Source organism: Delphinapterus leucas, chromosome 5 (genome assembly GCF_059928025.1).
Source record: "Delphinapterus leucas isolate spDelLeu-1000000601 "Yukka" chromosome 5, BTC_Dleu_Yukka2, whole genome shotgun sequence".
NCBI lineage: Eukaryota > Metazoa > Chordata > Mammalia > Artiodactyla > Monodontidae > Delphinapterus > Delphinapterus leucas.
The window spans coordinates 89,698,444-89,721,558 of NC_143133.1; the positions used below are offsets into that span (position 1 = coordinate 89,698,444).

Below are 23,115 nucleotides of genomic sequence, written 5' to 3' on the forward strand. Positions count from 1 at the left end.
CATGCTCTTATTACATTGAATTGCTTCACACTTTTGATTTTCTTCAATTTGGGGGTCTGCTCTTACCTTTGACCTTATCAAATTTTCCTGGTTTCCCTTGCTTGACCCATCACACACTTTAAGAACTTTGACTGACAGGCATCCTCCAGTTGTAAAGACATTCCTGATGATTTGGGACAATATACTCCACATTAGAACCCAAGGACCCCAAGCCTGGATCTGGCCCCTGCTGCCTCATAAGGGAGATTAGGACATAGGCCAGGCCAAGCCTCTCTCTCTTACTCTCCCCCAAGTGACCTCATGATGCCTCCTTGGCATCCCAGGCCCCCACTGGGAAATGTCACCAAGGCTTGTTCCCTCTTATCAGTACTTGCTAGTCAATTTCCTCTGACTCTCAGTCCAAATAGACTCATTTTGGTTTGAAGAGTCATACTCCCTGAAAAGAGAAAGCTAGCCCTAATACTAATCTGGTTTGCTGAATTCTGAGGTGTTAAAGGGCTAAAGTAGTTTCTTAAATGTATTTAACTATAAGGCACTTTAAAACTTTCAACGTATTGACAAAACACCAAAAGGAGTTTGTAAGATATAATGTACACTTAGATTTAAAAGATTGGCAGAAAACGGTCAAAGATTTCATTTTATCCCTCAGGAAACAAGTAAAATTAGTTCAGGTGTATTTCTTTATACTTTGGAACAGCATAAGAAAACAATAAAACATAGTGAGTGATATTGATTCTCTTAACAAAAAAGACAGCAGCACGTGTCAGGTTAAAACATCATTACTTTTACATTTTGTCATCTTTTTAAATGAAAATAGTATTTTGCGTTGGTTATTGCTTAAGAGCGCTGTTGCCACGTCAGAGTGTGTTTCAGACATAGTCTTAAGTCTGTCCACTTATTTTGTTTCCTTGGAACATCCTGTGAAAATGTTGTTTGGCACAGGTGTATGGTTGCTAAGATAAGAACATAAAACTGATGCTTCCCAGTATTCAGGTAGTCTTACATTTGGCCACTGAAAAAGTCTCTATTTCATCTTGAAAAGCACGCTTCTTATTCTTTAAGAAAGCAGAGGCTACAATGGTTCACTTTCTTTGGAAGAGTTGACTTGTTTATTTAAATAAGTTTGAACACTCTTTATTTAAAGCTTCTCTCTTCCAGACACAGACACATAGAAATACATTTGTACAGTATGAGTGTTTAACAAAAAATAAACAAGATAATATCACAAAAGTGTCATTGTAAGTTTACCACGTCAGACAACACAGACAGCAGTAGTACGTTGACAGCCTATGGGTTACCCTGAAGATCATTTGTAATAAGTTGTTAGTGTGTATCATTGGGCAGGTCAGCCTCTGGGGTTCCTACATGTAGCTTTTTAGGACTTTTGACTACTTTTTTCTTAAGCAGAGTATCTCAAAATAATAAGTGCAGCTGAGAAAATGTATTTTATTTATCTCTTACATATATAAAGACATTTTAGGAAAAACACATTTCCAGAAACTTTTCCCCCATATAGCAGAGCAATTAATAACATCTCAAAGAGGGTCAGAACTCTTAAGTGGTATGAACAGTCTGGGAAATTCGAGATTAAAATATTATCCCTCAGTTGTAATATATATACTTCTGGGACAGTGCCTTAACCCAAATGCCTGAAAATTTCCTGGCCAGAATACCAACAATCAAAACATATCAGGGACCACTCAGGTTTTTGTGTTAATTCAACCAAAACAGTTTCCATGCCTGGGGCTTGTCTATCAGGAGCCTGAAGTGAAGCCATGATTGGCCAACTGGTAAAAGGGAAGGATTCTGAGGTTGAGTCAGATAGTCCAGAGTTCAAAAACCTGCCACCTTTCACAAGGTACGTTCCCTCTTTGCTCCTGATCATCTGTAGAGTGTGCATAATAATAACATCCTTGAATATTTTTGATAAATAATTTGAGTACCTACCACATACCATACACTGTTCTCAGTAATAAAGACACAGCTGAGTAAGAGGTAGACCAGATCTCTCAGGGAGCTTACAACCTAGTAAAGAGAACACGGACAACTAACAAGGAAATAAATGAAATGTAAAAGGTAATTGCAGTTCGTGCTAAGTACTATGTGGATAATAAAACCAGTTATGGACTGGAGCTGTGCTATCAAATACAGTAACCACATGTGGCTAGTTCAGTTGAAATTGATTAAAATTAAATAAAACTAAATATTCCGTTTCTTGATCACAGCAACCACATTTCAAGTCCTCCAAAGTCACATGAAGCTAGTGGCTACCATAGTGGACAGCTCAGATATAGAATTTCAGCATCATCACAGAAAACTCTATGGAATAGCACTGTTAACTAGAGTGATAAGGAGAAGTTGGGGCAAGGGACTACTTGAGCTGCTATTAATATATATAAACAACCATGCTGGAGATGTGGATGGACCTAGACACTGGCATACAGAGTGAAGTAAGTCAGAAAGAGAAAAACAAATATAGTATGGCAGCACATATATGTGGAATCTAGAAAAATGGTACAGATGAACCAGCTTGCAGGGCAGAAATAGAGACACAGATGTAGAGAACAAACGTATGGACACCAAGGGAGGAAAGCAGGGCAGGTCAGGGGGGATGAGTTGGGAGATTGGGATTGACATATATACACTAATACGTATAAAATAGATAACTAATAAGAACCTGCTGTATAAAAAAGTAAATAAATAAAATTATATATATATATATATATATATATATATATATATAAAACAACCATGCGATGAGAAAAACAAACTGTAACAGGGACTGTATAAAGTAGAACGAATATTATGTTAACATTTTATGAGTTTGTATCTTTTTCTTCTCTCACTTTATTCCTCAGTTTATAAAGCCTAGGAATAGACTCATTGAAATATAGTTTGTTCTTGACTTCTAAATCATGGACTTGTAATATCTGAAATTCTAGGCTAATAATTTAGGCTCAGCACATTGAAGTAAAAGATCATTTTTTTCAGCATAGTTTCCTTGATCAAAAAAAGAAGGGAAGACCTTCCCTAAACTTTTTTTTTTTTTTTCGGTACGTGGGCCTCTCACCGTTGTGGCCTCTCCCGTTGCGGAGCACAGGCTCCGGACGCACAGGCTCAGCGGCCATGGCTCACGGGCCCAGCCGCTCCGTGGCATGTGGGATCTTCCCGGACCGGGGCACGAACCTGTGTCCCCTGCATCGGCAGGCGGACTCTCAACCACTGCGCCACCAGGGAAGCCCAGGGAACAATTTCTTAAAGGTTAAAATTTTATTTCAAGTTAGAACACTTCAAGAAAGGTCTAACTTTGAAAAGCAAATTCTCTGTCCCTGATTTTCTGTAACTCCGGCTCTAAATACTCCATCCACCACATCTTAAAGATCATTATGACAATAGAACATGACCTTGCGTTATATACAAAAGGGTACGTTTAAAGCGAATATTTCTGCATTGAGTCCTATCTCCCAGTGAATGTTATTTTGAGAATGTTTTACTCAGACAAAAGCACCAAAACATAAAAACAGCCAATGAGTATTTATTGAAATCCTTCCTAAAACATGACTGACAGAAGAGGAAGAACTGCTTAATAACTAAGAAAAATGTAATATTCACTTAACCATAGTCCGCTATGCACATTCATATTTAAAGTCAGATAAGGTAATAGTCAGATGAATAAGTCAGTGTGTCTTTGCACATGTGTTTAAGAAGCACACACACACAGGTTAATGTATGCCAGTCAGATTTCATTTCTATTTCTCTGAAAATGACTAAGTAGCGATGTTCGTTACGCCCCAGCCAGGAATTTAGCAGAGTTTATGGGGTAAAAGATCCATAAGGGGATCTATTTCTAACTAGAGCTGGAGGATTAGTTGAATTCCTGTTTGTCAATCTAAGAGCAATGGCTTTAATACTTGTATGAGTGAAAATCATAAACAACTCCTGTAAGAGCCATCAAAGTTTTGTTGACCGATTGGTTAAATGAGAAAAGAGGTTAACCATCTCATTAAGAGAACTGAAAAGCGTTGATTGAGCCAGCAGGGAGCTCTGAAAACGATTTTCCTCATCTTGGAGCTGCCACCTGGTGTCCTGAGAATAGACAAAAGTGGCATGTTAACCATGTATGTGGAAATTGTGTCCAAATATATTAAGCAAACAACCGTGAAATGTAAAGCCCCATGAAAGGGACACCTAGGTGGTTTGGGCTCACCACACAGCTGCTCTCAGGACCCAAGGGCAGCTGCTCCTAACTCCATCCTGTGAGATCCCTTTAGCCTTCTCTTTCTGGGCAAATCCCCCAATGAAGCAAGCAAAGCAGTCTATTTATACCTGTTCAATGCACAAAGAAAAATCTCAAAGCTACGTCTTAAAAATGCTCTAAGAAATGGACTGTGTCCAATTATAAAATAGAATCCTGGTTATGGCACATACTGCACAGAGATTTAAATTGTATCTTCTTCCACTGCCCCACCACCAACTCTTAGAAGCAAAATATAAGCCTTAGAACAAATTAACGAGTCTTTAGGGTCATGCAAGAAATATCATGCTTTTTGTCTCAGCCACAAGACCCGTTAGCAAACTTGGAGTGGCAGCTGCGTGCTCAAGCTTCCTGGATTATTACTTATCCCAAGAACAGTGAAACAATTGTTCATGACCTTTTGCACCAGTATTCTATAGGAACATGTTTACTGGACAAAGTTTCAGGTGAGATATCTTAAAGGACTGGTTACTTTGAAAAAAGTTGGATACTCTACTATGCATGTAACCATACTTATGTAACATTTATGATGTTGAGGGTTTTTTACCTTCTGCTTCCAAAAATATTACATGTTCATGCCTTTGAAAGGAGGAAATATACAGAAAACCAAAACCAGGATCATGGAACTTTACTTGTTTTCTAATTGGTTTTGTTCACTTCCTAAGACATCATAAACATTTTCCCATGTCATTAAATGGTCCTCTAAAGTATGAGCGCACCATGGAAGGCAACACTCTAATTTTAACAATCCTTGTTTTTGAATATTTGGGTTAGTTCCAAATTTGCTATTATAACTTACACTTTGAGGAACACGCTTATACGTAAATCTGGCTGCATGCCTTTATTTGAGATCTATTTTTTAAAGTGGTGGTCAAAACACTGTGAGTATTTTTAAAGACTTTGACAAGCGTGGTCAAATTCAGACAGCCCCTCTGATTTATGTACAAGAGAAAGTGAAAATAAATAATCCTGTGGAGTATTTCCTGGCAATAGCTGACCACAAAATGGCCACGCCTTTGCTTTGATAGAATTCTTTTACTGCAACGGCAATTGGTTGATCCTTCTTCACCACCAGATGTCAGTCTAAAACAGAGCAAACTAAACTAGCCTAAGGAGGAGCAAGGGGAATCCACTCTTAGGCTTAAATACTTGGTACCATGCTAAAGAGACTGGGCTTTATCAAATAAACAAATAAAAACAACGAATATCATTCATTAGGTCAAGCAAAAAGACATTGGAGGACCAGGTGTCTTTCAATGGACCTCAGGTTTAGGAGCTGTAATCTGCTTTGCTTTGTATTTCCCTAAAACCCTCTTCACACACTGGCCTCACAGCTGAATCTTTTCGGAAGTATTAGTTTCCTTGGAAGCAGTAAAATGTTTCATGTCAACCCATGAGCTTATTCACTAGCTCACAATGAGACACATCTCCTGGGATAAAATGAAATGCTTTAATTAGATGTTTTGAGTTTATTTATGTAGTAGCTAAACAGGGAGTATCACCAAGCACGGTAGAGTGGCCACTATGACACGGCCCTCCGTGTGGACTCTTGACATCCATTTCAGTGACACTTTCTGATTTCCTTTTCCTGTCTCTGAGAAAAGGACATGCCACACTCTAATGCATTTGGAGTTTCCAAAGATATGGTAGAGCTGTTCTCAAGCACTATAACTGACACCGTGATGTCACCGCCGGCACCAGCCAAATACAGTAGGAAATTCTAGTTTGATGGGCGAGTGCAACTACCTGAGCAAAAGATACATAAAAAGGAAAAAAACCGCAAGGGTACCTCACAGTGTGCCAACACTATGAAAATGAACCGAGGCTTTAGTCTAAATTACGCGAAGGAAATTAAAAGGATTTAATATTGAGATCGGTGCTTTTACATAAAAAATACACACAAAGATGGGACTTCCCTAGCGGTCCAGTGGTTAGGACTGAGCACTTTCACTGCCGTGGCCCTAGTTCAATCCCTGGTGGGGAAGTAAGATCCCGCAAGCCATGGCAGTGCGGCCAAAAAAAAAAAAAAAATACGAAGAATAGATGGCCCACTATTTGAGGATAAGAACACTAACATCTGTTGAATAATAATAATAAACCCTTCATACAAGCAAAAGAGGTGTTTAAAGAAAAGCAAAGATAAAGGAAAAGTCCAGAATCTATATTCAAATAACTAAATTGTACAAAATGAGATGTGCATTAAGCCCAAGTATTTTAGATGATGCTTGGGTAATGCAGCTAGCAGGAAAAAAATAAATGCACCTTCTCTTAGCCTACATTCATAGAAATGCAGTGAATGTGCTGTTAAAGGAAACGTCTACCTCACTAACCAGAATACACATGGAGTGTTTTGCTCAGGTCAGAGGGGAGATAACAAACTGGACTCCATCTTCAGGGGAGAGAACAGAATCAGAGTCTCAAAACCATGTCCTTTCAACAAAGAATGAAAGTTTCCCTGAAGAGGAGTCTTAGGTGACAGTGTGATAGCTCTCCTCAAATACTGAATGACTGTCATTTTTAAAAGGCAATGGAATTTATCTCATCCTCTCAAGTTCACAGAACTAAAATCAATGAGTGAAAGTCCCAGGGAGATTGATTTGGAGACACAGCCAGAGCTTACAGCTCTACAGTCTGTGCACTGCAAGTGGATGTCGATCGAGAGGATGACGTGTGGCCATGGTCTCACTCAGTGCACCTTTATCTTCACACAATGTTGCCAACAGGGCAGCAAGCCCTGCATCCACCATACGAACTGCCCAGAAGGGACAGCCTGATAACAGCGCCTCAAGTGGGTGCCTCTAGCCGCTGTACTATCCCGAGCCTCATTGCTTCTAGCCTGGACTATAGTAACAGCATCCTTATGAAATGTGTCCATAAATCCTTCACATTTCTCCCTTCAAAAGATGGAACCCGGGGCTTCCCTGCTGGCGCAGTGGTTGGGAGTCCGCCTGCCGATGCAGGGGACGCGGGTTCGTGCCCCGGTCCGGGGAGATCCCACGTGCCGCGGAGCGGCCGGGCCCGTGAGCCATGGCCGCTGAGCCTGCGCGTCCGGAGCCTGTGCTCCGCAACGGGAGAGGCCACAACAGTGAGAGGCCCGCGTACCACAAAAAAAAAAAAAAAAAAAGATGGAACCCGATTCCACTGCCTTCCAATGTAGACGGGACTCAGTGACAGTCTCATTTCTGTTGAATAGAAAACAGAGGAAGTGACGATATGTGACCAGGTCATTAAGTCATCATTACGCTTTAGTAATGATATCTCCTAGATGCCTGGCTCTAGAGGAGGTCAGTCGCCATGCCATGGAAACCCTCAAGCTGACGCTATGGATTGGTCTAAGAGACATGGAACCGATGCCTCTGGTAAGTAGCTGGCAAGGACCTGAAGCCTCCCGACAGAGACCACACGAGTCTTCTTAAAATGGATCCTCCAGGCCCAGTCAACATCTTGACTGCAACCTCATGAGAGACTCTGAACTAGACCCACCCAGCTAAGCCGCTCAGGACTTTCTGACCCACAAAAACCATGAGATAATAAATGTTTGCTGTTTTAAGTTACAGCAAGTTTTGGGGGTAATTTGCTGTGAGCAATAAGTGTCTAACACAAGATCTATCTCCCTCTCACACCTCAAGCTCACCCTTTCTTCTAGGTCAAACCACAATCTCCACCAAGGTAGCAGTAAGCCCATTCCCAAACTGGTCTCGTCATATATTTACCCCCTCTATCCAATCCATTAATGCCTAAGTGATCATTTTAAAGTAGAACTCTGATCCGACTCATTCCGTATTTACACTGAAAGTGGCCCCCCATTCCTTGTAATATACAGTTTAAAATGTCTAACAAGGGCCCTTATGACCTGGCTTTTACCTTCTCCAGCCGCTCAGTTATCACTCTCCAACCACACGTGATGCCAGGTGTGTCCTACTTCCTGGCTATATTAGCTTACTAGGGCTGCTATAACAAAGTACCACAGACAGCATGATTTAAACAGCAGGAATTTATTTGCTCACAGTTCTGGAGGCTAGAAGTCCAAGATCAAGGTGTTGACAAGGTTGGTTTGTCCTGAGGCCTCTCTCCTTGGCTGACAGATGGCCATCTTCTCCCTGTGTCCTCACACAGTCTTCTCGGTGCCTTCATATCACTGGCGCCTCTCTGTTTGTCCAAATTTTCTCTTCTTATAAAGACTCCCATGATTGGATTAGGACTCACCCTAAGGGCCTCATTTTAACTCAATCCCTCTTTAAATACCTTATCTCCAAATACAGTCACATTCTGAGGTACTGGAGGTTAGGGCTTCAACATATGAATTTAGGGGGACACAATTCAACTCATAACAATGACTTTCACTCTGTCTCCTCTGTTGGAAATGGCTTTGCTATCGGGGGCAGTGAATACGGATACAGAGTATGCAGTGAGGGAAGAGGAATGGGTGGGGAAAATTAGGAGAGGAAACACCGACAGTAGGAGACATGGAGATCGATAGATCTCAGGTAAATACTGCCTACCTCACAAATTTGCTAAAAAAAATTTATTCAAGCATGGATAGTGTCTACCTTCAATTGCAGAGAAGGGTTTGATATCACAATCTCAAGGGCAAATGAAACAATAGAACATAAAACACGCAGGGAAGCAGCTTCTCCTACCAGAACGGGATTACAGCACAGAGGTCAGAACGTTAGGCCATAAGCCTGAGAAATGAAACACGAAATACCACACAAAATATACAAATACACACTTTCATGGTCAGTGTCAAATTCAAACTGGCTTTGATGAAGTAAGTCTGCTAAAATGACTTAAGAAGACAGAAAGGAGAATTTTGCACACTTCCAAAGAGAAAATCGAAATGCAAGTGGATGTTAGCTATTAACAAACAGACAAACAAATAAATGTAATTTAGTGTTTCAGGGGTATTTCTCACCTCTTTTAATCAACCGATATTCTGGAAAGGAAACTAATTCAAATATGCCTGCCTGCTCAGGCATAAACAAAAACAAGTCCTTATATGTATTAACCTTGAATTACAAACACTACTCAACTAATGAAAATAAATGCATGTCATTATTCTCACTAATAGCAAATGCATGTTGCTGCCCAAAAGTCACTCATCAGTGCTCTTATTTTCATCAATGTTTGCTAATATCTAAGCATTGATCACAGCAATTATACTACACCTGACACTGGAATAAATCTTAACAGCCTACAAGGTGCTTTCACATACATTATGTCTATAAAAGCTCACAATAGATGGGAAAAACCCTGTGGCTTAAATGCACACATTAGCACAAGAGATAAGAGCTCAAAAATATTCATATAAAACTGGGAGTCAGAAAGTTTAAATAAAGTCGCACAGATGATAATCAGTGGAACCAATACTTGAGCCTCACGTTTTAAATTTTAAACTCGGTGTGATTTTCTACTCCTCTAAACAGGAGTTCATTCATACATTCCTACAACTGCATGCCAAGCTTTCTAGGTGCTGTGGCCACACAGATGCACAAGGGTCAGTCCCTGCCCTCCATCTCATTAGAATCTAGAAGGGAAAGGCAGACATGTAAATAAGAAAATGTAACCAAGTGTCAAGAAGCTTTGACGTAAGGATACGGAAGGAGCACAAGAGAGAGTAGACATTTCTCCCTGAAGAGTGGTGAAGGGGTGAGGAATGTCTTCATAAAAGGAGAGTTTCAGATGAGTAGATAATCATCAAATGATGACAGAGGATATATTACCAAAGGCATATATGTGTGAAACAGATTGACTATTCTTTTCACTGAACACCGCAAGTAATTTGATACACCTAGAGCATAGGGTATGCAGAGATGGGAGGGACAGCAAGACGTAAGGCCTGAGAAGGAGGCAAGGACTTGGTTATGTGTAGCCTTATTTCAAGCATGGACATAATTTGTATTGATAGGTACTGTAACAGCGATTTAGAGGTTGGAGGATGGATCACTGGCTGTAAGACAGGAAGAAGGTACATCAGTTAGGCCTATTTCTCTAGAGAAGGCAAAAGATAATGAGCTAAGCAAAGGGAGCAGTGGGAAAAAAGGAGGAAATTCATCTGTAAGAACTTAAAATGTGGCGATCATTCAGTGGCGAGAATAAAAAGAGAATATTAGCCATAAAAATAATGAAATGATGCCATTTGCAGCAACACAGATGGACTTGGAGATCATCATGCCAGGTGAAGTAAGTTAGACAGAGAAAGACAAACTGTTATATGTTATCACTTATATGTGGAATCTAAGATATGATACAAATGAACTTATTTACAAAACAGAAACAGGCTCACAGGCATGGAAAACAGACTTACGGTTGCCAAAGGGGAAGGAGGTGAGGGAGATAAACTAAACTTATGGTTGCCAAAGGGGAAGGGGGTGAGGGAGTATGGTATTAACGGATACACACTACCATATACAAAATAGATGAACAACAGGATTTTCTGTATAGCACAGGGAACTATATTCAATATCTTGTAGTAAACTATAATGGAAAAGAATGTTTTAAAAAAGAATATAGATATATGCATACATATGTATAACCGAATTATTTTGCTATACACCTGAAACTACTACAATATTGTAAATCAGCTATACTTCAATTTAGAAATATTGTCACAGGGTGCCAGGCATGACCCAAAGGAACACCTTGGAGAAGGGCGTTCTGAGCTGCGCTAGTTCTAAACTACTTGCAAACTGACTTTGGAAAGATCTTATAACATTTTATTTTAAAAATTATAATTATTCAAAAAATAAAACCATATTTCAATTTAAAAAATGAACAAAATACATGTAAGGAAGAGAAGTAAAGGGCAGAAAGAAAAAAAAATCAGAGAGGAGGGGAGTCAAGAGAGAGACACATCTCAGAAGCCATGGGATTAGAAAATGTCTATGTCAAATGCTTGAAATAAGATGGAAACTTTAAAAAGTCGGTTGGACTCGGCACTTTGGAGGTCACTAGAAATTACCACAGCAATCTTACTAGATGATCAAGGTGCTGACTATAATAAGTTTAAGAGTGATTAAAAGGAGAAGAGATGAAGACAAGTAAAGGCTATTCCTCCAAGAAGTTTATCAGAAAAATTAGAAGATAGAGAAGAGTGGTAGCTGGAGAAGAATGTGTGTATGCAGGAAATGATGGATTTAGTTACTTTTCAGTGGAAGAGACTTGAACATGTTTATAGCTAAAAAAGAAGATAATAGCAAGGGAAAGGGTGAAAATTGGACAACAGAGGGAGTAATCCAAGCAGCAGAGTCCGGGGGAGGCTAGAGGAAATAAGATAAAGAGCCTGTATTAAGGAATCAACTTTGAACAAGCCAAAGGGGATTAGGGAACTCGAAGGAAAGTCGAGACCAGTAGAGTAAGCGAAAAGAAAACTGAGGCTATTCACAATAATAACCACAGTTTTCCTAGGGACAGAGAGTGGGTGGCAGGAGAGTAAATGAAGAAAACCATAGTAGTTTGGAATTTCAATGACGAACAGAAGAGGGAGGTGATCAGAGATGTGCACAAGTATTTCTAAATAATCCTAGAGACTCCTTTGGTTGGAGACCATGGATTAGCAGTGGTTCCAGTTTAGAGGATGAGGTTTCCTCCAGGAGCTCCCACCAGGCCTGGATGTTGTTAACAGAGAAGGCAGGTGATGGGATCATCTAAGGTTGGAGATGAGCAAAGCAGATGCTACGAACACATATATACTGAGGATATTAGAGGGTTGGTAAGAAAATGGCTAAAGCTGCTGTGGTGGACAATACAGGGACGTTCACTCAACACCCATTCCCAGCCTTCTTCTCCCTTGTCTTCCTCTCCTAGTGAGACTGGAAAGCTAAATACTTTGTTTCCCAGTTTTTATTTCAGCTGAAGTTGACCTCATGATCCAGTTCTGACCTCATAATCCAGTTCTGCCTCATGATAAAAACCAAAGGCAGCTCTTGCTTTCTTGATAAAAAGGACCAGATGTGGACAGTGTGGCCCTTTTTCACTTCCTTCCACTTCCTGCCCTGAACGTGGAGCAGTCCTAGAGGTACAGCAGCTATCTGTTAAGTGTGAGGCAACACACACGAGAATCAAAGCCAACAAGCTAAGGGTGGTGGGGAGGAAAGAAGGAAAGTGCCTGGACCCGTGATGATGTTACAGAGCATGTTATAGGTTGAATTGTGTCCCCCAAAATTCATATATTGAAGTCCTAATTCCCAGTACCTCACAAAGTGGCTTTATTTAAAGATAGGGATTTTACAGAGGTAAGTCAAAACGAGGTCAGTAGGGTGAGTCTTAATCCAAAATGCCTGGTGTTCTGATAAAAAGAGAAACAGCATATAAAGATGAAAGGTGAAATCAGGAAATGCTTCTACAAAGTCAAAGAATGCCAAAGATTGCCAGCAAACCACCTGAAAATAGGAGAGAGACATGGAACAGATTCTTCCTCACGAACCTCAGGAAAAACCCACCCTGCTGTCACCTTGATCTTGGATTTCTGGCCTCCAAAACTGTTAGTCAATAAATTTCTATTAAGTCACTCAGTTTGCGGTACTTTGCTATGGCAGCCCTAGAAAATGAATACAGAGTGCCTAAAATCCCTGTGGTAACCTTCTACCTCTAAATTCTCTATTGCATGAGAAAAGTAAGCACCTACTTATTTAAACTAAACCACTGGTTGAATTTTCTCTTTCCTATAGTGCAACGCAATCCTAACTAAGAAATGTAGAAGGGGAAGAAAATTGTCATAAAGGGAGGTGAAAACTGGGATGAAATGGTTGAGTCAAGGATTTCAATGAGGTCAAAGACGGAGTGTGTATTTGGAGGTTAGAGTAAAATAGACTTCAGAATTTCAGAAGAGGAACAGTTGCACAGAGCGAGATCATAGGTGTGCCCATGGGTATAGGTTTCTGCAGTCTAGATGATAGTTATGGAAGGTAAGGACATCAGGGAACAGTGAATTCACAGTGGTGGATTACTGATGCCACGGATGCCGAAGTCATTCATCATGGGATTTGAGGAGATAACATGGAAAGACAGAGACCACAAAGAAAGACCAGGTGTTGAGTAGACGTGAACGACACCAAGGAAGGTGATAAAATCTGAAGATAGGAGCTTCAGGAGAGGGAAAGATTTTGCTCAAAGGATGAAAAGCAATGGTTTAGGAGTTATGATAGTCTGATAACTCGTGGAATTCTAACGCCATCTCCAGGCTCTGTGGTAGATGAAATATGGGAAATAGAATCCATCCAGCACAAGAAAGCTACAAATGAAATATAAGTTTGAACTTGAATGATAAATATACCTTAAAATGTTATCACCTGAATTAGTCAGTTAATTGATGCCAAATAAAATTTAAGAGCTTAAATTATCTGAGAAAGTGAGTTTCAAATTTGGAAGTGGCTTTATAGGTGTTTAGTTCAATCTCATACCAGTGCAAGGGTCCTCATCCTTGAATTCCATTTCAAGTTGAAGGTATATCCATGGCCTCAGAGTTTTCCTTGATTATGTGCCTGTACGTGAGGAAATAGAGAGAAAGAATATTTAATGACACATTGTTCCAAATATGTTGATTCAGCAGATTATTTTTAAATACACCCCGTTTAAACTCTTTTTTTCCTTCAGATTCCAGTACAAAGAGGCCTTTTTCCAAAGAAAGAGCGCTTGTAACTATACACATACACTGACAAATTGCATACAGAAAGCCTCAGAAAATATGTTAGAATATCAGAGTGCTAGCATTCCACAATTTGCAAAAGACAGTAATAAATATGTTAACTACACTCAATTTTTCAAAATCATTTCACTCAATTTTTTGAACTACTACCATTGTCCCTCAGGAGAAAAATAAAGAAAAAAATTACACCTCCAAAGTGATGTGCTTTTTCCCTGGTCTTCCAGAAATCTACCAGACCCAGAGCTGTAAAAAGAATAACATTCTCTTTGTATGGGGGAAAGCTATAGACTTATAACTAAATCAGTCTGAGCAAAGTACATTACTATTTTTTCTCCCCTCTCCCTCTTCTATTAAAAACAAGGGGGAAAAAAAACTTAAAAGCAAAATGATCTGAAAATTGCTTACTGACGGGAGGAGAGGGCTTTCTGGATTTAGCAATCTGTCAGGCTGACATTTACTGCCTGATGCATACCAGCTCACGAAATTTTGTGGAGAGCTAGACTGTGTGTGACAGACCCCTCTGGCTGGTAGCTGGAGAGCTTGTAAACACAGGTATGCATTTGGATTGGGTTTGTGAAGAATGAAAAATAAGTACTGATTAAGTGATGCAAATTATATGGTGGAAAAGCATAGCATACCTGAGGCTGTAAATGTCTCAATGTTTAATAAATGAGAAAGGCTCACTGTAAAGGACTCCCAGGAATAACTAAGTTTGTGAAGCCCCCCTGACTCCCCTCGAAGTATAGAGAGTTACTGTGAGAAGGCAAATAGCTCTGTACACAGACAGTAATCAACCTCTACAAAAAGTACATTTTCTTTTTCTGGGGTCGAAAAAATTAAATTATCCTAGAGGTGATATTTTTTCAGAAGTACGTGGCTCTTAAATGAAATAAAGCTGCTGAGATATACAAAGCCACACAACTTTCTTTACTTTTCCATACTTGCACTTGGCTTACCAGTCCCAATTTTCATTGCAAATAGAACTGCTTGACGGCACTATTTCAACTTAATTCTTGGGGTTTACTACTCAGGCTCTTTGGGTTCATGTCTCTTCAATTCAGGGTTTACTCCCTCCGTTACTCCCAGCTGGCGTCTGGATTTAGGGAAATTGATATAGCATCCCTGCACTAGCTGGTGGGTAGGTGGGATGCATTGAGTCTCTGTGCTGTCCTCTGTTCTATTAAAAAAAAAAAAAACTGATTCTGACACTTGTTACAATGGTAAGGAAGATTTTATTCGACTGTTGAAGTAGGGGTTTGCAATAGGGAAGAGAGATTGGAGTCTACTGCCAATACAGCCAGGACAAGTGGAGATTTATAGCCAAGGGGCAGAATGAAGGGGTCAGTGGATAGAAGATTACTCCGACAAGATATCGAGGGGAGGGGAATTCTTGCTAAACTGACCTAACAAGGTTCTTGCTAAAGGTGGGCCAAGGACTTATCCATAAAGGCAGGAGACGAGGAACTTATCAGATGCCATAGGTGGGAGATGACTTAGCAGGACTCTTTGCTAAGACTCAGCCGGGCAAGCCAAAGACAGGACAGGACCAAGGTCAAGGCCAACTACGCGGGCTTGGAGAAGCCTGAGTAAATTGTGAGTTGTGTTGAAACTGAGGTTTGTTATTCTTGGCACAGTTTTCTGCTTGAAGGTCGTATAAGAAGAGGTTAGAGATAGGAAAGCAGGTTAGTAAAACTACCTGCATAAAGATCACTGTGAAGCTATGAAACTGAATGAAATTGTCCTCAAACAGAGGGTAAAAGAAAAACTTTGTGGAACACTTTTATTTAAGGAGTAAATGGCAAAAGACAAGTTAGAAAGAGCAGCAGTGAGGTAAAGATCACAGGAGCTATAGAAACCAGTGGAGAAGATCGTTTGGAGAGAGAAGACCAAATTGTAACTGTCCTTATAGTTCATTTCCTATCTTCTTAGGGACAGAGAAGATGAAATCAGGTCATTCGCTGAAATTGAGAGATAGTGTTGCTACGGACATTCTAGGGGGGGAAAGTTTAAAAAAGAATAATAGAGGAATGAAAAAATTGCTAGACTGTAGGGAGGAGAGAGCAGAAATTAGAGCATGAAGCTACAGGACATCAAATGAGAATGCTTCTTGTTGACTCCCCTAAAGATCACCAGGAAAAGGTCTTTATCAAGCAAAGCTAAGTTTATTAGACTTCAGGAAGAGAGAAGAGCACCTTGATAGAGCATTAGTAGCATCTTGGAAGAGGGATGTCAAGTCAGAGGAGGATGCTTGCAGGATTTAGAACCTGACTGAATGATGTTTAGGCAGGTCTTGCCAACCACGAAGCTGGTTCGGCTTATGCAGAGTTATGACATCATAATTTTAGAGTAATGTGCACAGGGAGGCAAGGGTCTTGAAGGGAATCTTTTTTTTTTTTTTTTGCGGTACTCGGGCCTCTCACTGTTGTGGCGTCTCCCGTTGCGGAGCACAGGCTCCAGACACGCAGGCTCAGCGGCCATGGCTCATGGGCCCAGCCGCTCCGCGGCATGTGGGATCTTCCCGGACCGGGGCACGAACCTGTGTCCCTTGCATCGGCAGGCGGACTCTCAACCACTGCGCCACCAGGGAAGCCCTTGAAAGGAATCTTGATGATCAACTTGTCAGTCACGTTTCTCAGGAGAAATAGTTTCCTGGAGCAAGAAGTTAAGTTATTTTGTGCTTGCTCTCAGTATTATTTAACATAGGGACAGGAAAGTCTACCCAGTTATTATTTAGCACAGAGACAGGACATCGTTTTAGTTTCAGCTCTCATTTCATAATTTTCTCTGGAGATAGCAAGCAAGGAGACAGAGTAAAAGGGGAAATGTGGGATTATCCAGACCTGAGAACTGACAAGTTGTGTAAGCTCCTGGTGAGGGCGGTGACACAGTCAAGCCTGTTAAAGAGAACATAGTCGAAATGGTGGATCATAGAGTAAGAAGGCAGGTCAAGACAGAAGAGGATCCAAAGACTAGAAGAGGGAAAGGAGCAGAGGTTGGAATACACAGTAGATGCAATGAGAGTGAGGATTCGAAAAGGTTAAATGATAAGAGGGTGAACTGAGAAAGAATAACAACATAGTTCAAATATGAGGGGTGAAAAAATGATATCACACTTTTACTAATTACAAGTAATAGGTTTCCCTAATTATACTAATATTTATATAGTAACCTGGAATAAATGGTTCTCTTGTCCTTTTCCCCAGTGTTCTGACTGATACATACATTCTCATACCTTAAAACCAGTTCAAATCTCTGTGAAGCTTTTCTCCTCTCCCAAGTGTCTCCTCTGGACCATCACACCACATTCTGCCTAGGTCTCCGCAATGATTCCTCTCACAGTATGTTGTTTACACAAGTCAGGGGAGGGAAAACTATATTGCTTTTTAAAACCAAAACTGACTGCAGCCACTTCTGCCTCTAAGTCAGTGGCAGATTTTAGCTATAGAGAGTCTTCTATTGAATAAAATATGTTCACAGGGCTTCCGCGGTGGCGCAGTGGTTGAGAGTCCGCCTGCCGATGCAGGGGACACGGGTTCGTGCCCCGGTCCGGGAAGATCCCACATGCCGCGGAGCGGCTGGGCCCGTGAGCCATGGCCGCTGAGCCTGCGCGTCCGGAGCCTGTGCTCCGCAACGGGAGAGGCCACAACAGTGAGAGGCCCGCGTACTGCAAAAAAATAAATAATAAATAAATATGTTCACAGTCCATTCTGGCTGTGACCTCCAGAGTATGATTTGGAATGGTCCAGTGAAATTAAGAGATAATGAAACTGCTTTGCATTTAAAATTAGCAGGAATTTGGGGAGGTTGGAGGCAAACAAGGGAAAAATGTAAGGGGACTAGAGAGAGAGCTAAGGAACAAGCCACCTCCATAAATATGTGGCTGGTGGAGTGAAGTTGTCGGGTCCTGGTAGTGAATGTGGCCTAAGAGATTCTAAAAAGGGAGTAGGGTAGCATTCACATTCAGTTATCTTCTGTTTGGTCCTCTGTCACTCCATCACCCCAAACCTTTAATAAAGTTGCATGCAACTTTATTGCATTGCATTTATCTTGCGTTGCATGCAAGAATGCCTTATGTTTTGCAGGAAATTAAGGGAAAATGGCTAACTCCACATCTGGGTCTGTTCATGGCATAGAAAATAGAAAAGCCATGGAAGGCAGGACACAAGGAAAATCAAGTCATTGGAGTGTTCAGGAAATTAGAGTGAGGTGACCGTGAGACTATAAGCCCATGGAATCTAAAACAACAACAAACAACAAGAAAACTTTGCCAGAGGTGATGGGCTTCCTCTGGGATGTACAGTAAGTGTTTGAATATTTTTTCCTAAATATCCAAGGAAAGGGGACCCCAGTTGTCATCTGGGATGCATGTATGATTATATATACATTCTGCTTTTGACACTTAGTAAGCGGTCAATATGGATTTGTTAAGTACATGGATAAAAATTCATGGATAAAAAACCAATTCTATTTTATTAGGGCAAGAAGATCAAATACTTTCTTGCTGGTGTGAGAAGGCATCAAAAAGTAGGAGAGCATATATTAAATTCCACTTCAAAGACCGATAACAGGAAAGTGGCTGTACCACCCTTGAAAAATATGAATAATATTTACATGTCATGTACTACCCTTGAAAAATATGAATAATAAAGCTGGGAGAGTAACATACAGTTACTAAGAGAAGGTAAAACATAAGGGGAAATGAAATCCTTACGAAAGATTATAGGAATGAGCAAAGATTATCAGAAAGAAGTAATGACCAGGTTGACAAGCTTAACCTCAAAAGTACAGTGTGTTATTTATTCTTATGTCATCTCAGTAAGGCAGACAGTAGCAACACCTATACAAGAGCAAACCAGAGGCACACACACAAAATTGTGCTGGTCTGTAATATTCCGCCAGTCAGTGATAGTGTCCAAGCCCAGTTTCCTACTCTAACGCTGACAGTGAGAAAAACCAAGAGTGCAGAAGAAAGACCACTTTTAAAAACTGGAAGATCCTCCGCCAACCTTCCTGTAGTGTTAAGCCCTGTTTGTATTTCATTTCACTACCCGTTTCTCTGCGGAAAGAACCACACCTGGCACACACCTGCTGTTGTTTTTAACATTAACATTTTGGACAATTTTAGATAACACTGGAGGCATTCTAGGAAATTAAGAATCACTATAATAGCAGTAAGTTGTGATTTAAAAATAACGTAATAGTGACTTGCATTTCAGACACCTAATCATTTTTTCCGTAGCATCGTGATAGAGTCTAAAGCGGTAAATTGTGCTTCAAAAAATTAGATTTACAGCCACATTTATAATATTAAAGCACTTTTCAGACTAAAGCAGATAAATGAAGATTAAGGCAAGAGGTTTTTTTTTCTTTATTTATAGAATCAAGGCAAGGAGAATAAATTCAAGATGATAGAAATTGTTGTGGATGGAGTTGAGGTGTGAGGATTATTTCAAGCCATAAAATCACTTCACATAAATATGTAACTCCAGTGCCAGCTTTCTTTACATAGTAGAGAGAAACAGACTAGATTTAAAAGTCAAAAGCTGTTAATTGTCTTGTTGTACTGTTAGGAGTTGACCTAGCATACATAACACAGTATATAAAAGCTTGCCGTACAGACTACTTTATGGAATAATATGGTACTGAAATAATTATTAGAATATTTAATGGCAAAGTACAAAATCTTTATTCTCCTCTCCTGGAAAAATCCACAGCGCTCTCACTTCTCATTTTTGAAAAAGGATTTCTAATACTTGATACCAGATGACTTTTGCCAAGTGGCTTTTAGAACCTGGATAAGGTTGTTCTGAGACACAAAGCACTGAACTTTTTTTTCCCCCTTTCTTTTCTTATTGTAAAAAATAAGGACTCCATTCAGCCCATCATGTCATTTTACAAAGCCAAACAAATCATTTATTTTATTCCCCTTCATATTTTCCAGAAGATTTCTAGGCAATTTTTCAGAAACCACTTTTCCTTCATTTTAAGAAAGAACCTTCCCTTACTATCCCTCACGGTTACATTTCATGTCTGAGACTGACTTTATAATTTTACTATCCTTATGCCCAGCATTATAGATATCCTAAAACAAAGCTAAGTCATTGACCAGAAGACTGCTGAAATCAGGACAAACGAGGCTATTTATTCACAGTTTATAATGGCAAGAAAGTCAGCCACCATCACTTGCATTTAGCAGAGACTCAAAGATGAACAAGGAAGTGAGAAAGCTTGATAGTGGAGATCAGGGGGGAAGCTTCAAGTATGATCTGATTGGAGGCTGATGACACTGAGAAGCTGAAGAAGGGAAAACTAAAAGCAGGGCGTCACTGAGCCCCATAGAGCATTTCAGCCATCGCGAACTTCAGTTATCAAGGGGTAATATTATAAAAGCCTTATCTGTTATTTCACACCACAGGGGAAATTCTATGGACGTTGCCATAATTGCTGCTCACATTTTCAGTCATCACAACAAATAAAATACATGTCCACCATTAAAATGAAATAAAACAAAAGCAGGGCATCAAATGTAATTGGTTTGGGGAGCATATTTGGCTTTTTCTGGTTGGTCTTGAGCTGGAAGCAAAGGCAAAAAATATGGAAGCTGACAGTGACTGACCATGTCCTGCCCACTGTGGTACACTTGCTGCAGAAGCAGTAGTTTGACTTCCTGCAATGGTTGCCGCAGAGAGGTTGTGGGTCAGAGTTCTATTGTCATATATGATATGGTCTGGCCACTGTTGTATATGCAGTCTCTCATCTCCCCTTTTGGTCCGTATCTTACTTGTCAGGAGGTAACCAATTTATGGAAGGCTAAAGAGCCAACTTCCATTTCTCAGAGATTGTTTAGCCACCTTCACAATCAACTGTAGAGCAAGATTGTCTTGACCTTTTTATTATACAATCATGGTGATCATATGATGAGAAAGTGGCTATTCGAGGCAGAATGCAATGGACCGACATAACGAGCATTGTGATAGCAACAAGAATAATTAACAGTTCCTGTAAAATGCTTGAACCAGGAATTGCAATCATTGAACCAGGAATTCCAATCCCTCAACCCAGGCCAAGAACCAATTTCATAAACCATGAGAATCAACCTTAGAGAAACCAGTATCTTTTTCATTATGGTGACGTATAACCTGTTCAACCATGTTCTGTCACTGATACGAGTAGAGCAAGAATTAGCAATGGCAAAGACGCCACCATGACTAGTGAACAAGAAATCTAGAGCAATGCAACTGTTCATCACTATTCATGTGAATGTGTTGAGACTAATCTGTATTCCATCTAAAACAGAGGTGGTAGCATTAATACCTCTGCCAAAGCTAGTGATAAGTTTCTTACAGTCCTTTCCAGTTGTATGATTCCCACAGGTGGGAATCGTACTGCTCTGATGGTTTGCATAAACAATGAGTCAGTAATTCTCCCAGGTAGAATACCTGAATAATCAAGGGTGGCATCGTTTTAGAGTTTGTGTCTGAATCAGAATTTCCAGCCTTGAGGATTTATAGAATTAAGGTCTCTTTGTACAGACAAATCTCAGAGTACTACTCCTAAGGTTTATGAGGTGTTGGTCTGAGGCAAACAGGACCAGGCATTCTGGACACAAAGGAAGTGGGATCTGGTAGAGGTATACGGAAAGCCAGGGAAAGAGGAGTAGTTCATGGCAGAACCAAGACTTTACATTATTTTTTAAACATCTTTATTGGGTATAATTGCTTAACAGTTGTGTGTTAGTTTCTGCTTTAGAACAAAGTGAATCAGTTATACATATACATATGTTCTCATATGTCTTCCCTCTTGCGTCTCCCCCCTTCCCCACATCTGGCTATCCCACCCCTCCATGCTGTCACAAAGCACCGGGCTAATATCCCTGTGCCTTGCGGCTGTTTTTATGCCCCCTACTATCTAGCTTACTAGGTTTGTTAGTGTGTATATGTCCATGACTCTCTATCGCCCTGTCAAAGCTCACCCATTCCCCCTCCCCATATCCTCAAGTCCGTTCTCCAGTAGGTCTGCGTCTTTATTCCTGTCTTACCCCTAGGTTCTTCATGACATTTTTTTTCCCCTTAAATTCCATATACATGCGTTAGTATACGGTATTTGTCTTTTTCTTTCTGACTTACTTCACTCTGTATGACAGACTCTAGGTCTATCCATCTCATTACAAATAACCCAATTTAGTTCCTTTTTATGGCTGAGTAATATTCTATTGTATATATATGTACCACAACTTCTTTATCCATTCGTCTGTCAATGGGCATTTAGGTTGCTTCCATGACCTGGCTATTGTACATAGTGCTGCAATGAACATTGGGATGCATGCATCTTTTTGAATTATGGTTTTCTCTAGGAATATGCCCAGTAGTGGGATTGCTGGATCACATGATAATTCTATTTTTAGTTTTCTAAGGAACCTCCATTCTGTTCTCCATAGTGACTGTATCAATTTACATTCTCACAAACAGTGCAAAAGCTTCCCCTTTTCTCCATACCCTCACCATCATTTGTTGTTTGTAGATTTTCTGATGATGCCCATTCTAACTGGTGTGAGGTGATACCTCATTGTAGTTTTGATTTTCATTTCTCTAATAATTAGTCATGTTGAGCAGCTTTTCACATGCTTCTTGGCCATCTGTCTGTCTTCTTTGGATAAATGTCTATTTAGGTCTTCTGCCCATTTTTGGATTGGGTTGTTTGTTTCTTTAATACTGAGCTGCATGAGCTGTTTATATATTTTGGAGATTAATCCTTTGTCCATTGATTCATTTGCAAATATTTTCTCCCATTCTGAGGGTTGTCTTTTCGTCTTGTTTATGGTTTCCTTTGCTGTGCAAAAGCTTTGAACTTTCATTAGGTCCCATTTGTTTATTTTTCTTTTTATTTCCATTACTCTAAGAGGTGGATCAAAAAAGATCTTGCTGTGATTTATGTCCAAGAGTGTTCTTTCTACATTTTCCTCTAAGAGTTTTATAACGTTCAGACTTACATTTAGGTCTCGAATCCATTTTGAATTTATTTTTGTGTATGGTATTAAGGAGTGTTCTAATTTCATTCTTTTACATGTAGCTGTCCAGTTTTCCCAGAACCACTTATTGAAGAGCCTGTCTTTTCTCCATTGTATATCCTTGCCTCCTTTGTCATAGATTAGTTGACCATAGGTGTGTGGGTTTATCTCTGGGCTTTCTATCTTGTTCCATTGATCTATGTTTCT

At 40.1% G+C, this 23,115-nt stretch overlaps 1 long non-coding RNA gene across 1 annotated transcript; it reads right to left on the reverse strand.

Annotated features, from left to right (window-relative positions):
* Positions 1 to 1,086: 1,086 nt before the first annotated feature.
* LOC149749172 (uncharacterized) lies at positions 1,087 to 21,589 on the reverse strand. Its single transcript, XR_016393328.1, has 4 exons — positions 14,858 to 21,589; positions 13,657 to 13,737; positions 8,263 to 10,732; positions 1,087 to 4,086 (listed from the first exon to the last, which is right to left on the reverse strand). It is a non-coding gene; the product is annotated as an uncharacterized LOC149749172 (long non-coding RNA).
* Positions 21,590 to 23,115: the final 1,526 nt, after the last annotated feature.